The sequence below is a fragment of the Triticum aestivum genome, chromosome 1B (assembly GCF_018294505.1).
Source record: "Triticum aestivum cultivar Chinese Spring chromosome 1B, IWGSC CS RefSeq v2.1, whole genome shotgun sequence".
NCBI lineage: Eukaryota > Viridiplantae > Streptophyta > Magnoliopsida > Poales > Poaceae > Triticum > Triticum aestivum.
The window spans coordinates 660488157-660496699 of NC_057795.1; positions in this window are offsets into that span (position 1 = coordinate 660488157).

Here is an 8543-nt window from a genome sequence, read left to right on the forward strand (position 1 = left end):
CGAGAGTCTGAATTGGACAAAAGAGAGGGGGCGCGTGTCGGTGTCAAAACTGGTGGATCTCGGGTAGGGGGTCCCGAACTGTGCGTCTAAGGCTAATGGTAACAGGAGACTGGGGACATGATGTTTACCCAGGTTCGGGCCCTCTCGATGGAGGTAATACCCTACTTCCTGCTTGATTGATCTTGATGATATGAGTATTACAAGAGTTGATCTACCACGAGATAAGAGAGGCTAAACCCTAGAAGCTAGCCTATGGTATGATTGTTGTTGTCCTATGGACTAAACCCTCCGATTTATATAGACACCAGAGGGGGCTAGGGTTACACAGAGTCGGTTACAGAGAAGGAGATCTATCATCCGAATTGCCAAGCTTGCCTTCCACGCCAAGGAGAGTCTCATCCGGACACAGGACAAAGTCTTCAATCTTGTATCTTCATAGTCCAACAGTCCGGCCAAAGTATATAGTCCGGCTGTCTGGATACCCCCTTATCCAGGACTCCCTCAGTAGCCCCTGAACCAGGCTTTAATGACGATGAGTCCGGCGCGCAGATTGTCTTTCGTATTGCAAGGCAGGTTCCATGTCCGAATACTCCAAGATAAATTCCGAACACAAGGACCGTGTCCGGCACTGCAAGACAAATTTCATACACCAACATAGAGAGAATAACAAACCACAAATCTAATCTGCTGACAACTCTTTGTAGTGTGGCATCACGCCACGGCCCAGCTTTTATTCGAGCCGTTTTTTCCATAAACAGATACCGCACATATTGCGAGGCGGTTCCTTTGGCACGTCTTGTCGAAGCAGAGATCGTGTCCCTATTATCGTGGGATTCTCATCAATACGGGTATGGGTAACCCCGCCACGCCTGTTGGCGTGACTCCATGTTTTTAGGCAAGTCCCAAATGTTTACGTTGGGGCGCTTGATATTCTCCCCCCCCTTTATAGAGGGGTCAAGGCCTATCCCTTTCTTACCACACTTGCGCCTTTCCGCCTCTCGAGGTCCAACACCCGAAGCTCAAACTTAGGTACTTAGGATCTTCAACCATGTCCGAATCCAACCTTCAAGGTCGGTGGATGGCCTCCTCTGTCATAGAGGACATTGCGAAGCTCAGGGAGGCCAGATATCTGACCGCCGATGTCAAGCATAGGCTTCCTGCCCCCGAGCAGATCATCCCCACTCCCGAACCCAATGAGAGTGTTGTATTCGTTTCTCACTTCCTCCGGGACTTGGGCTTTACTCTTGATCCCTTAGTAAAGGGGGCTCATGTTCTATTACGGGCTAGATTTTCAGGATCTAGCTCCGGATTCCATCCTCCACATCTCATCATTTATCGTCGTGTGCGAAGCCTTCCTCCACATCACCCCCACTTCGGCCTATGGCTCAAGACCTTCAATGTGAAGCCGAATATGATTGAGGGGCGACACGCAGAGTACAGGGGCGCCGTAATAAGCTAAACGCCAATGTTCCATGGCCAGAAGGTTCTTTCCCGGAGGTGTCCGGTCTGTGGCAACAGAGGTAGTTTTACATCACAGCTCCCCGAGGCACGAAGTGGGCGGCCGCCCCCGCCTTCCGCTCGGGCCCTCCGCCTCAACTGGCATCGTGGGCCAACGTAGGACTGGACTGGAGGTCTGCAAATGATGTACCAACGTTACAGAGCCAAATTCGGGAGCTTCTTGAGAGGGATATTAGTCTTGTCAAAATAATTCAGGTAATGCTAGTTCGGCGGGTCCTGCCGTGTAAACGTCGATCTCTCCGGATGTGGGAGTTCAATCCAGAAGGCCCGCAAACAGTTCAGCACTTCTTCGGCATGACGCTTGAAGGAATGTATAAGTTGTTCTTCGGACCACGAATAAAGTGTCCGGACACCACCGAGGATGCGGACCTGAGCTGCAATCGCACAGATACCCAAGTAAGTAACCCTATGACCGAACACTTCGTTTATATTTGTCATAGTACTATTCTGAAAAACTATCCGCGACCAGGATTAGCTTAGTAAGGCGGAGAGAATTAGGTGTTCGGCCCCGCTTCCCGAAGGCTTGCCCGGTCCGGCGATAGCCGGGATGCTTGAGCGAGTGCTAAGACAAGTGCCATCGGAGAAAGATGAAGGGAGGAGTGGAGAAGCCAAGAGTGAGCTTCACACATTGTGCATCCGAACCGGGGGAATTAATGTTTCCACGGAGGAGGACGATCGGGGAGGTGAATCTAAGGTTTCCTCCCCTCGCGGGAAAAAGAGGGCTGCCTTCGAAGATTTGGAGACGGAGGTGCCTAAGCAAGGGAAGAAAGCTTCTCCCGGGGGCCCTGCCCCGAAGGGCGTTCTCACTGCATCGTGCCTGCAAACGGGCCAGCCCTCCACCGAGCTGTAAGATAATGATAAACAAGAAGTTATTGCTTTTTCCACTAAGAAAAATAACCAGGATCTATTTTGTGCAGTCCGGCTAGTAGGTCGTCTCAACAGGGTTCGTCTTCGGGGGATCTTCTTCCGGAGATGATGGAGAGTGAAACCCCACCTGGCTCTCCGTCCCATGGGGCGGGCGACCATGAGGTGTCGTCACGGAGGAGCTCAGATCCGCTGAGGCCGGAAGCTGATGCTTCGGCCGTCCCGAGCCCGGCGCGTTCGGCCCCCTTGGCGGGTGATGAGAAGGGTCCGGAACAATCCGGTGCCCGGCTGAACACGCTGGCGAGCCTCCTGGAGCAAGCCGCTCTCTCAGAGGGTCACCGTACGCTGATGGGTATGGTGTTGGAGAAGATTTCGTCCGCCACAAGCGGGTTAAATGAAGCTTTTGGAACTTTACTCAAAGGCTTCGTGGTACGTGATAAAATACGTAATTTTTGACTGTTCCGCACGTGCTAGGTGTGCTCCGTATAGATAGTAGCCCTTGAGACTCTGGTTGCCAGCCCTAGGCGGCAAATGGAGGATCACACTCTCAGGTAATGATTGTACTGCATTTATACGCAGGTGGCTAAGAGTCCGACGATAGACCGAAATTCTGAACTTGGCGAACTAAGGCGACAAATTGATGTGGTGGATACCGACGTCACGCTTATAAATAAGCGGATTGACAAGTCACATAGTATGCGCTCGTTTTTTCTTATTTGCTTTAGGAAATATGAAGAGGGTTGAAATATTAATATAATATGATGTGGCTGCAGGTGGAGCTGCTGCCATTGAGACCCTGAGGGCGGAACTTGCCCTAGCCAAGGAACAGGCCCAGCTTAGCAATGCGGCTTCCCTAAAGGCAGTCGAAGACTTGAGAGCCAAACAGGCTGCTCATCACTGAAACGAGGAAAAGATAGCCGAGATGGCTGTGGAGCTGAGGGATGCCGCCGGCCGGTATGAGCTTCTCGAAAAGGAGAATCAGGCAAAGGCGACTGACCTGAAGAAGGCGCTAGATTCGGCTAAGGAGACGCGTTCTAAAATTAGAGACGCGCGGGAGGAACTTCGACAAGTCGGAGAAATCGCGGCTGGAAATCCTTATTTGTTGCGGATGAAGTTTTTAGATCCAAAGTATGCTCCGTTGGATAAGCTATGGAGCGCTGTAGATGAGTATGCGGACTTGGCGAAGAGTGCGGCTGATGCGACTGTAACGCCCCGAGACCGACGCTCCAGAAGACTTCCAGCTATTTCAAGTTTCGTCGTGTGATTTGTTTTGTTTGTGCATTCATCATGCCATCTCTTGCATTGCATCATGCCATCATGCCATCATATCATTAATGTTTTAAAACCTCAACTAAATAAATTGCATAGATCTTTTGATCTATTTAAATCGAGGGAATTCACTTGTGATTTCTCTTTATAACATATTAAAGCCTCTCAATATTATTAGGGAGCTATAATAAAATTATTACATTTATTTGGAATTAACCATAACACACGTGCAAAATAAATCCCATGCCTTTTTCTGCTCCGAGTTGACCTCAAAACCTTGTCAATAATTGTTTCTCTGTTTACCGGAGCCCCACCAAAAATATCAACATTTTTGGACCTTTCAAACGCCACTTCTTATTCAAACCCATTTGATTTTAATTCAAATGAGTTTGAATTTAAATCTTTCAATCATGGACTTTCTATTTTTCTTGGAACGAGCATATTTTTGCGAGTCCGGGAAAATTACCCCCATGCTCAAATTATTTCTCCAACCCTTTCTTTATCTCCTTTTTCTTTCTTTGCTATTTACTGCTTTTGGTAAATAAAAGAGAGAGCGAGAAGAGAGCCCAGCAGCCTTGCAACCCAGCAACCAGGCCGGCCCATTTGCATCTTGGTCCAGCCGCGCCCAGTTTGATAACCAAAGCCGCAGGGAGACCTCCGCTCGATCTCCATCTCTACCTCGTCCTCCCTCCAGCGCTGCAACGCCCGATCCCCATCCTCTCGATCCCATCTCCTTCCCCTCGCCGCCTCCATCCCTTTCCCCCGTCGCCTCTGCGCTCGAGCGCCGCATCGCCCGAACCTGCGCCCGGTCCCCTCGCCGGCTTGCCGCCTCCAGCCGCTCCTCTGCAGCTCCTCCTCCGCCTCGTCCTGACGTCCGGCCTCGTCCCCGACCCGTCGTTCGCCTCCTCCATCGACCGTCTCGGCCACCAGTGTTGTTGACGGCCGAAGCCCGGCCGCGTTGTAGCCGCTGCTGTTGGAGCAAGCTCATCCCCGCCACGCCAAGCCCCTCTCCATCGACCCCGCGCGCGCCATTGCAGGAACTCCATCGTCGACAACCGGTGCAGCAGCGCCACCGCAGTTCTACCCCGACCTCCGCGACCACCACCTCCGGCCTCCCCGTCCTCTGTTCGCCTAGGTTGTTCGTCCTTTGCTCGCAGCTCCATCCATGGCGGCCTCTGTTCGTTGACCACAGAGACCTGAGGCCCTTTTGTGTTGCTTCGCTTTGGATGCGCCAAGATCCTCTCCGACAAACGCACGACTACATGGTGACACGTCAAGTACCTCTGCTGTCGTCTCCGAAATCGCCAAGTACCACGACTACCCTCAAGGACATTTGGTTCCGTCAAGTTCGGCTACAACGTGTGTACAACTACCGTTGCCGTGTACCACTACTTCCACTACCGCCGACATGTACGACTACGAAACGAGAACGACTACTTCCACGACATCCGTGAACCACTACCGTCACCCCGAAGATGTTGGATTCGTCAAGTACCTCTCCGAAAACGAACGTGTACCACTACTTCCCCCGACGACCCGTGAACGTCTACTTCCACTACCGTTGTGAGAACGTCTACTTCCTCTACACCGCTCCGAAAATGCACGCTTTGAAGGTATAACCCGAGACGACCGCGATGAGATGCCCTTGCATGTATGAGATGTACCATATGTTTGCACCTGTGATCGAGTTGTCGCTTGCGATGCCCCTCTTTTGCCTAGCCACCGTCATGTGGGACCCCCGGTATCCGGGATCACCCCCACCATCTTTGCATGTTCTGCACATCCACACTTTCGTTCGCACTGACATCTTGATGAGTTATCGGGACCGGAATGTTGCCGTGGCACCATTTCCGTTTCACCGTCGTGGCACCTTTTTCCTTCCGCCATGGCGACAAATGCCTCGTATCATGCTCATGTTAACATTTTCATAAAATTGCTTAAAACTTGCATATGTCATCCGCATCATGATAACAACATTTAAATGTTTAAAATTGTAGTTTGTGTTAAATTGCTAAATAACATATGGGGATTTTCCGGAATTGTTGTTTGTTGTTTTCGGCCTCATTTAAACTTGCCTAGATAGGTAGTTTAATTATGTTTCACCTCTTGCCATGGTTAACAACATTTAATATTGTTGGGTACAAAACCAAGAGAGAACTAAATAATCGATGTGGTGTTTTGTCAATATGCAACTCGTTGCATATTGAGCTCCACTTAACTTGTAGTATTGTTTGTTGCACTTTGCCATGCTTTTAAACCGGACATGCATCATACGTGTTTGTGCATCATGCCATGTTTATGCTTGTGCATTTACCATGTTGTTTGTTTATTTCTGGTGTTGCTTCTTAGTTCCGGTAATGTTGCGATTGTGAGGATTCGTTCGACTACTCCCGTTCGTCTTCTTCATGGACTCGTTCTTCTTCCTTGCGGGATTTCAGGCAAGATGACCGCTACCCTGGATCTCACTACTATCATTACTATGCTAGTTGCTTCGTTCTATCGCTATGCTGCGTTACCTATCTTTTGCTCATCAAGCCTCCCAAATTGCCATGAACCTCTAACCTTTGACACCCTTCCTAGCAAACCGTTGCTTGGCTATGTTACCGCTTTGCTCAGCCCTCTTATAGCGTTGCTAGTTGCAGGCGAAGTTGAAGATTGCTCCATGGTGGACAGGATTTTGGTTGGGATATCACAATATCTCTTATATTATTAATGCATCTATATATTTGGTAAAGGGTGGAAGGCTCGGCCTTATGCCTGGTGTTTTGTTCCACTCTTGCCGCCCTAGTTTCCGTCATACCGGTGTTATGTTCCCGGATTTTGCGTTCCTTACGCGGTCGGGTGATTTATGGGACCCCCTTGATAGTTCGCTTTGAATAAAACTCCTCCAGCAAGGCCCAACATTGGTTTTACCATTTGCCTCACCACCACCTATATTTCCCTTGGGAGTAATTAACCCAAGGGTCATCTTTATTACAGCCCCCCCCCCCCTGGGCTAATGCTTGTCTAAGTGTTGGTCTGAACCAGAGCCACTTGTAGCGCCACCTCGGGGAAACTCGAGGTCTGGTTTTAGTTGTACGTAGTGTTCATCCAGTGTTGCCTTGAGAACGAGATATGTGCAGCTCCTATCGGGATTGTCGGCGCATCGGGCGGTCTTGCTGGTCTTGTTTTACCATTGTCGAAATGTCTTGTAAACCGGGATTCCGAGTCTGATCGGGTCTTCCTGGGAGAAGGTATATCCTTCGTTGATCACGAGAGCTTATCATGGGCTAAGTTGGGACACCCCTGCAGGGTATAATCTTTCGAAAGTCGTGCCTGCGGTTATAGGCAGATGGGAATTTGTTAATGTCTGGTTGTAGATAACTTGACACCAGATCCGAATTAAAACGCATCAACCGCATGTGTAGCCCTGATGGTCTCTTGTCGGCGGAGTCCGGGAAGTGAACACGGTTTTGGGTTATGTTTGACGTAAGTAGGAGTTCAGGATCACTTCTTGATCATTGCTAGCTTTCACGACCGTTCCTTTGCTCTCTTCTCGCTCTTATTTGCGTATGTTAGCCACCATATATGCTTAGTCGCTGCTGCAACCTCACCACTTTACCCCTTCCTTTCCGTTTAAGCTTTGCTAGTCTTGATACCCATGGTAATGGGATTGCTGAGTCCTCGTGGCTCACAGATTACTACAACAACAGTTGCAGGTACAGGTTATGCGATGATCATGACGCGAGAGCGATGTTTGCTTGTTTGGAGTTCTACTTCTGCTTCTTCTTCGATCAGGGATAGGTTCCAGGTCGGCAGCCTGGGCTAGCAGGGTGGATGTCGTTTGAGTTTCTATTTGTGTTTCATCCATAGTCGGATGATGCTCTTATGTATCGTGATGTTGTATTCGTGTGGTATTGTATGCCTCTTGTATGTAACCCCATCTATTATGTAATGTTGATGTAATGATATCCACCTTACAAAAGCATTTCAATATGCGGGTCTATCCTTGGTGGGACCTTCGAGTTCCTTTTGGATAGGGTCGCATATTGGGCGTGACAAGTTGGTAATCAGAGCCTCGACCGACCATACGAGCCCCCTTGATTGTTGGCCGTTGTTGAGTCTAGAAAAAAAACTATTTTGAGTCTTAGGATTATATATATCGAAGAGTAGGATTCTTTTTACTCCTCAGCCCCCTTCGTCGCTCTGGTGAGGACTCTTGACGTAGATGTTTTGTCTTTCCTCTCCTCAAATTTCACTAAAAAAAATTTAGGATCACGCAGGTATCTTGGAATCGTTCCGATGGTTTTGTGACGAGAACATTGTTCTTGGTGCCTCCTGTCTATTATGTGGCTTTGACCCGGGGAGTTGAGCTCTGAGGTGTTGTCGTCACAATTTTATCGTTGCAGTTCTAGAATACCTGAGTTTTGCCGACATCGAAAATCTCTTTTATGCAGTTGTTGGTGAGATAACCTCGACGCCACCCAGTACTGGGGCGGGAGTTCGGGAGTATTGCCATAACTCGTATAACGGATGCTTTTCGAAGGTTGAGGTACACGATTTCCGAAGGTTTCTTGGTTATGTGTTGACTGATGGATACGGCCGGATGTAGGGATTGTTAGTTTGGGTGAGATATATTGCTTCCCCTGTATCCCCAACACCAGATTGCATAACCAGAAAGTTTCGGGAGTTTTATAGGTGGGAATTCAAGTAGCTCTAGTTTATCTTTCCAACAGACGCATGATACGATATGGGATCTATCATATGTTTGTTCCGGCTTATTCTGCAAGCCAAATCCTTTGTTTTGTTTTATTTGTGGTATTCGAGTTGCTTTGAGGTCAAGTGTTGATTCCATACCTTTCAAGCAGAGTTCTCATATTTCTATGGGAGTACTAATCCTTCTTGATCACTGA